This window comes from Pieris brassicae, unplaced genomic scaffold (genome assembly GCF_905147105.1).
Source record: "Pieris brassicae unplaced genomic scaffold, ilPieBrab1.1, whole genome shotgun sequence".
Taxonomy (NCBI): Eukaryota; Metazoa; Arthropoda; class Insecta; order Lepidoptera; family Pieridae; genus Pieris; species Pieris brassicae.
In genome coordinates, this window is record NW_025576159.1 from 7,501 (window position 1) to 15,000 (window position 7,500).

General features: G+C 44.2%; 3 non-coding genes across 3 annotated transcripts in view; all 3 read right to left on the reverse strand.

Moving 5' to 3' along the window:
• The window catches only part of LOC123719636, a 3,949-nt gene extending 3,848 nt beyond the window's left edge, over positions 1-101 (reverse strand). The window contains exon 1 of the ribosomal RNA XR_006755701.1: positions 1-101. This exon is cut by the window's left edge and continues 3,848 nt beyond it. This is a non-coding gene — a ribosomal RNA (large subunit ribosomal RNA).
• Positions 102-930: 829 nt separating this feature from the next.
• On the reverse strand, positions 931-1,087 carry LOC123719634. The gene has a single exon (XR_006755699.1). It is a non-coding gene; the product is annotated as a 5.8S ribosomal RNA (ribosomal RNA).
• Positions 1,088-1,439: 352 nt separating this feature from the next.
• LOC123719635 lies at positions 1,440-3,345 on the reverse strand. The gene has a single exon (XR_006755700.1). It is a non-coding gene; the product is annotated as a small subunit ribosomal RNA (ribosomal RNA).
• Positions 3,346-7,500: the final 4,155 nt, after the last annotated feature.

Genomic DNA, 7,500 nt, shown 5'->3' on the forward strand with positions numbered 1-7,500 from the left:
CCTGTTCGCTCGCAGCTACTAAGGGAATCCTGGTTAGTTTCTTTTCCTCCGCTTACTAATATGCTTAAATTCGGCGGGTGATCCTCCCTGATCTGAGGCCAACGATAAAAAGGTGTGAGGCAGACGCGATATCCGTCGGCGCAACGGGCGTACGCGACACGCTATTTTTACAAGCGCGTCGACGACGCCACGCGCCCTCCGGACGTCGAGTCCGCCTACATTATATGCGCTCGCACGAAAGCGGCGCGGCACCTTGCGAACAGCGTGGTGGTGGCGACACATAGATGTCGCGTTGCGCGAAATCAATCAATCGCACACCACCAAGCGGTTCTTCTGTTGTTGTTCGTTAACGACGGCATCGTTCCGTCCGTTTTAAGAACACACGTCACAATAATTTCGTACACACTACAATTGCACAAACACCGCACGCACACACTGGGCGCAACCGCTAGAGCAGCGGGCGCGCGCGTTTCGCTTCCTCTCGCGAGAGTAAGAGAAACTGAGCCGAACGCGACAACTTTCAACGACAGCGTCGAGACACGTCGACGCGCGCACCGGCGCCGACCGTCGCGCGATCGCCATGCGGGACCGGGACGATGCGAGCAAACACGCGCGACGCGTAAACGCGAACGTCGTTGTCGTCGTTGTCGTTGTCGTTGCGTAAAGACTCGACGCGCACCCGTGCCGCGGGAGACACGGTGCGGCGGGGAGAATTTATTTGTGCGACAAAAGTATCGTATAGACGTGGCTTAACACGGCCAATACGGATGACGAGTCGTAATCGAACATATATTCGAACGGATCGTTCGGCCGCTCGGCGGCCTAGCGAAACCGTCAATTGCACGCGCGACAGAGATGCGGCGCTACGACCGGAGTCGCAGCGATCGCCGCTCGTCACGCGAACAGTGTGGCTTTTTGTTTTTATGCAGCCGGCCCTCAGACAGGAGTGGTCCTGGATATTTCTCCACGGACCGCAATGTGCGTTCGAAATGTCGATGTTCAAATGTGTCCTGCAGTTCACACTATGACGCGCAGTTAACTGCGTTCTTCATCGACCCGCGAGCCAAGTGATCCACCGTTCAGGGTAATCGTTTTGTTTTTGTGTGTGTTTTTGTATGAGAAAATATAAAAGGTGCGAAAAAATTAAACAAAAAAATTTGAAAATAATACTTATCATTAACGTGTACGACAAATGAAAAGAAAGAAAATCTCTTTTATTTGCGTGGTTGTACACAAAAATTATAAAATATTATTTCAAAGTATCAATAGGCGATAGCGAACGCTAATCAAAGCGTGTCGCAACGCACACGTCGCGAATCGACGAGAGAGAGTCAACCGTCTCGGATTCGATTTTGATTCGTATCATTCACGTGTTTTTGTATTTTTTTCTTTTTTTGCGAGTCTTTGACAACAACAAAACAAAAAGAAAAAACCAACGTTAATGATCCTTCCGCAGGTTCCCCTACGGAAACCTTGTTACGACTTTTACTTCCTCTAAATGATCAAGTTTGGTCAACTTCCCAGCAACGCCGACGGCCGTGAGGCCACCGCGTGTCGGTCCGAAGACCTCACTAAATCATTCAATCGGTAGTAGCGACGGGCGGTGTGTACAAAGGGCAGGGACGTAATCAACGCGAGCTTATGACTCGCGCTTACTAGGAATTCCTCGTTTATGGGGGATAATTGCAAACCCCAATCCCCAGCACGAAGGAGTTTCAACGGGTTGCCCGGGCCTCTAGGCCAGGGAGAACATGTTGATTCCTTCAGTGTAGCGCGCGTGCGGCCCAGGACATCTAAGGGCATCACAGACCTGTTATTGCTCAATCTCGTGCGGCTCGAAGCCGCCGGTCCCTCTAAGAAGAATTTTAATACGTCGCCAGTGAGTTGCGCTCCCCGAGAGTCGCGCACACCTTGAATGACGACGCCTATTTAGCAGGCTAGAGTCTCGTTCGTTACCGGAATTAACCAGACAAATCGCTCCACCAACTAAGAACGGCCATGCACCACCACCCACCGAATCAAGAAAGAGCTGTTAATCTGTCAATCCTTCCGGTGTCCGGGCCTGGTGAGATTTCCCGTGTTGAGTCAAATTAAGCCGCAGGCTCCACTCCTGGTGGTGCCCTTCCGTCAATTCCTTTAAGTTTCAGCTTTGCAACCATACTCCCCCCGGAGTCCAAAATCTTTGGTTTCCCGGAAGCTGCCCGCCGAGCCATTGTAGTAACGTCGGCGGATCGCTAGATGACATATTTACGGTTAGAACTAGGGCGGTATCTAATCGCCTTCGAACCTCTAACTTTCGTTCTTGATTGATGAAAACACCTTTGGCAAATGCTTTCGCTGATGTTCGTCTTGCGACGATCCAAGAATTTCACCTCTAACGTCGCAATACGAATGCCCCCAGTTATCCCTATTAATCATTACCTCGGAGTTCTGAAAACCAACAAAATAGAACCGAGATCATATTCTATTATTCCATGCACGAAATATTCAAGCGGCATTTTGAGCCCGCTTTGAGCACTCTAATTTGTTCAAAGTAAAATTGTCGGCCCACCTCGACACTCACCGAAGAGCACCGCGATAGGATTTTGATATTGAACCGGCGTTTTACCGCCGGCTCACCGACGATATGCTCCGCAGACGTGTCAGTATCACCGCGGATGCGGTGCACCGACAGCGCGGCGCACAAATGCAACTACGAGCTTTTTAACCGCAACAATTTTAGTATACGCTATTGGAGCTGGAATTACCGCGGCTGCTGGCACCAGACTTGCCCTCCAATTGTTCCTCGTTAAAATATTTAAAGTGTACTCATTCCGATTACGAGGCCTCGTAAGAGTCCCGTATCGTTATTTTTCGTCACTACCTCCCCGTGCCGGGAGTGGGTAATTTGCGCGCCTGCTGCCTTCCTTGGATGTGGTAGCCGTTTCTCAGGCTCCCTCTCCGGAATCGAACCCTGATTCCCCGTTACCCGTGACAACCATGGTAGTCGCAGAAACTACCATCGAAAGTTGATAAGGCAGACATTTGAAAGATGCGTCGCCGGTACTGGACCGTGCGATCGGCAAAAGTTATCCAGATTCATCAAAATTAACGACTTCGGACGCATGGCCCTCCGCCGATTGGTTTTGATCTAATAAAAGCACTCATCCCATCACTGGTCAGAGTTCTGATTGCATGTATTAGCTCTAGAATTACCACAGTTATCCAAGTAACTGAGTAAGATCTAAGGAACCAAAACTGATATATTGAGCCATTCGCGGTATCGCCTTAATACGGCTTGCACTGAGACATGCATGGCTTAATCTTTGAGACAAGCATATAACTACTGGCAGGATCAACCAGGGAGCTGCTTACGCAAACGACACGCCTACACCGCGGTCACGCGGCTTCGGCGAGCCGCTGGCTCGGCGGCGTCGAGGGGCGCGCGCTTGCGCGCGCGCCTTCTCGACACGCGTGAACGTAACGCGTCGAATTTGCACGCGACGCGACGTTCGCGCTTCATATCGATAGACTAACTTTGACCGGTCTACGAGCGGCCGTCCCGTCACGATCTCGCAACGAGGTGATGTACAACGATGCTCGACCACTGTGAGGGACATAAAACTGCAACGAACACGACCCCGCGGGCGGGAATCGATGTTGTGACAATTTGAAAATTGAACATTCATCTAAACGCAACTTCTCAATTTTTATTCAATACGTTATTGTAAACATATTAAAACTCGGCTGGCAATTACATGCGCACACACACGCATGATTCGCACTAGATACGATCAACGCCCGGAGCTTGAGGGATAAATTCCAACACGACGCTGCGCACACCGTTTCGACGATGGGCGCGTGTGCGTCCTCTTTTATACATTCTTTCCATATACGGTCGCCGTGGCGACCGCGCACGTGTCGAACACGCTAGGCGCCCTGCGTTGAGGTGTGCCTAGAAGCGTATTCTTTTAACATCACAGATAACACCGGGGGAGACGGTCCCAAATCTTGGTCGATTGGTAACATCACCATACGGTCTGCGAACGCGGTGCTATAATATAATTTTATATTATATTATATAAAATATGAGGAGGAGTAGTATGTATATTCTTTGTTATTTTGTGTTGACACAAGAGAGATATATAAAATGTACTATACACCACACACACAGAGAGAGAGAGAGCTGGGAAAGATCTCGGCGGTCTCGCATTCGAAATACGAATTTGATATAATTTCCTCCGAAAATCCATACCCATATCTATATCATCCATGCGCGAATATATGTATATAATATTCTCACACTTCGCACAAACACAAAAACAAAAACAAGAACACATTCTCTCTCGTCCGTCGTTCGTGTCTATTATATAGACGAACGACGCGCGGCAACGAGAACGAGTCGACGCTGTGCGCACGACTGTTTCGCTCCACATCTATACCGAGAGCAATAGTCCGCGTCGGCATTGGAGCGGACGTCGAATGTTTCTCGTAGAGCGAGCGAGAGAGAGACGATTTTTCATTTTATTATGTATGTGTATTGGCGTGCAGTAGTAGCACGTAGTAGTACTAGTAGTAGTAGTAAAAAAATATTATTATTTATTTTATTGACTGATATGATTTTGTTTGTTTTCTTTTTTTTGCATAGACATTTGTATTGATAGATATGTTTCTCGTTGAAGCTCGCAGCACACGCTCAGAGAAATGGCAATGTGGGTTTATTTGAAGAAAAAAAAAACAATTAATTTATTAATAATATGTATGTATGTATGTATGTATGTATGTATGTATAATAATGAATTATAATAATTATTCCGATGCAACGTCAGAGGAAAATGTTTCTCGTACAGGTGCGGCGCGCGACGGCCGGCCGCTCGACAGTTTCGCGCCGAATGTTTCTCGTTGAAGCTCGCAGCACACGCTCAGAGAAATGGCAATGTGGGTTTATTTGAAGAAAAGAAAAAACAAAAAAAACAATTATATTTATTAATAATATGTATGTATGTATGTATGTATGTATGTATGTATAATAATGAATTATAATAATTATTCCGATGCAACGTCAGAGGAAAATGTTTCTCGTACAGGTGCGGCGCGCGACGGCCGGCCGCTCGACAGTTTCGCGCCGAATGTTTCTCGTTGAAGCTCGCAGCACACGCTCAGAGAAATGGCAATGTGGGTTTATTTGAAGAAAAAAAAAAAAAAAAAAAAAACAATTAATTTATTAATAATATGTATGTATGTATGTATGTATGTATGTATAATAATGAATTATAATAATTATTCCGATGCAACGTCAGAGGAAAATGTTTCTCGTACAGGTGCGGCGCGCGACGGCCGGCCGCTCGACAGTTTCGCGCCGAATGTTTCTCGTTGAAGCTCGCAGCACACGCTCAGAGAAATGGCAATGTGGGTTTATTTGAAGAAAAGAAAAAACAAAAAAAACAATTATATTTATTAATAATATGTATGTATGTATGTATGTATGTATGTATGTATAATAATGAATTATAATAATTATTCCGATGCAACGTCAGAGGAAAATGTTTCTCGTACAGGTGCGGCGCGCGACGGCCGGCCGCTCGACAGTTTCGCGCCGAATGTTTCTCGTTGAAGCTCGCAGCACACGCTCAGAGAAATGGCAATGGGGGTTTATTTAAAAAAAAAAAAAAAAAAAAAAAAAACAATTAATTTATTAATAATATGTATGTATGTATGTATGTATGTATGTATAATAATGAATTATAATAATTATTCCGATGCAACGTCAGAGGAAAATGTTTCTCGTACAGGTGCGGCGCGCGACGGCCGGCCGCTCGACAGTTTCGCGCCGAATGTTTCTCGTTGAAGCTCGCAGCACACGCTCAGAGAAATGGCAATGTGGGTTTATTTGAAGAAAAAAAAAACAATTAATTTATTAATAATATGTATGTATGTATGTATGTATGTATGTATGTATGTATGTATGTATAATAATGAATTATAATAATTATTCCGATACAATGTCAGAGGAAAATGTTTCTCGTACAAGATCGCCACGCGACGCGACAAGATGCCGTTCAACGGCACGATATCTACAACTCTGTCGATAGATATGTAGATAGTATCTACTCTGTCAAGTATATGTGTGTAACGTGTGGTGGTGTGTGGTGTGGGGTTTTGTTAGCGATAGCGATACGTTTCTAGTTAAAATTGAATATTTAAAAATAAAAACTCTTCTGGTAAGAAAAAACTATTTATGGTTTATTATGGTGTGTCTAGTGCAACAACATCAACATTGTCATAATCATAATAATATAATTATTATTAGGGCTATAGGTTAACCTTCCAAATAGGGACCGTCGATTTAAATGTCGATATTTTTAATTATTCTAGATAGTACTCACTAAAAGAAACTTAAGTGCTTGCTTACTTACTTACTTAGTTGATTGAGTTTTTTTTTTTTTTTTTGAAACTTTTTCATACAAATTGATATATAAGACATATATGGCCGTTACCGACCGCCGACCAAAATCTATTTCATAAAACCGACATAAAATTGATGTCAAACGTCAATCACTTTGAGTTGACTAAGTGTAAGGGTTCAGATTATTTTGAAAGTATCGATCATTTGCGATGCATACGAGAAAAAGATCATTCATTTCATTGTTTGTAAGTTGTAAATTTTGTGTATTATATTGTAATTCTTGAGTGAGAATTGAGTGTTTACTTACTTACTTACTTACTTACTTATTGAATATCCAAAAAGTACCCAAAACCGAATCAGAGCGCCCCACTATCCACGCGGTCTTGTCTGCCCTACCCCTAGAGTGTATATAAAAGCTCGGAGGCGCGCAGGGAGAGCAGCCCTCACCCGCCGTACCCAAAGCGCGGGCATCATGCAAGCCGTAGCGGCTGAGGCTGGTCGCCGAAGGCGACCAAAAAAGCCGAGGCTGCGTAGGCTTGAATAAAATGCCCTGCGCTTTTGGTACGCAAGGGTGGAGGGGCTGCATTTCCCGTAGCGTCGGAGCAGTACAAAAACCAATTATCATCCATTGTTCGGTTAGGTTAGGTTAGGTTTAGGTTTGTATATTAATATTTTTTATTTTTTTATTTTTAATATGATGCAAAATGAATTTTTATCATTTTGTATGTGTGTATGTATATATGTATTTATGTATGTATTTTTTATATATTTATTGTGCGTTGCGTGTTTTACAATACAAAATAGAAAATGTTTCTCGTACAAGAGCGACGCGCGACCGACCGGCCGGTCGGCAGCTTCGCGCCGAATGTTTCTCGTACAAGATCGCCACGCGACGCGACAAGATGCCGCTCAACGGCACGATATCTACAACTCTGTCAATTATATGTGTGTTGTAACTAGCGGGGTTTTGTTAGCGACAGCGATACGTTTCTAGTTAAAATTGAATATTTAAAAATAAAAACTCTCCTGTTAATCAAAACTATGTATCGTTTTGTTTTGTTTAATAGAGTTTACAAAAATATAATATTTTTTATATTATATAATTGATTATTGAT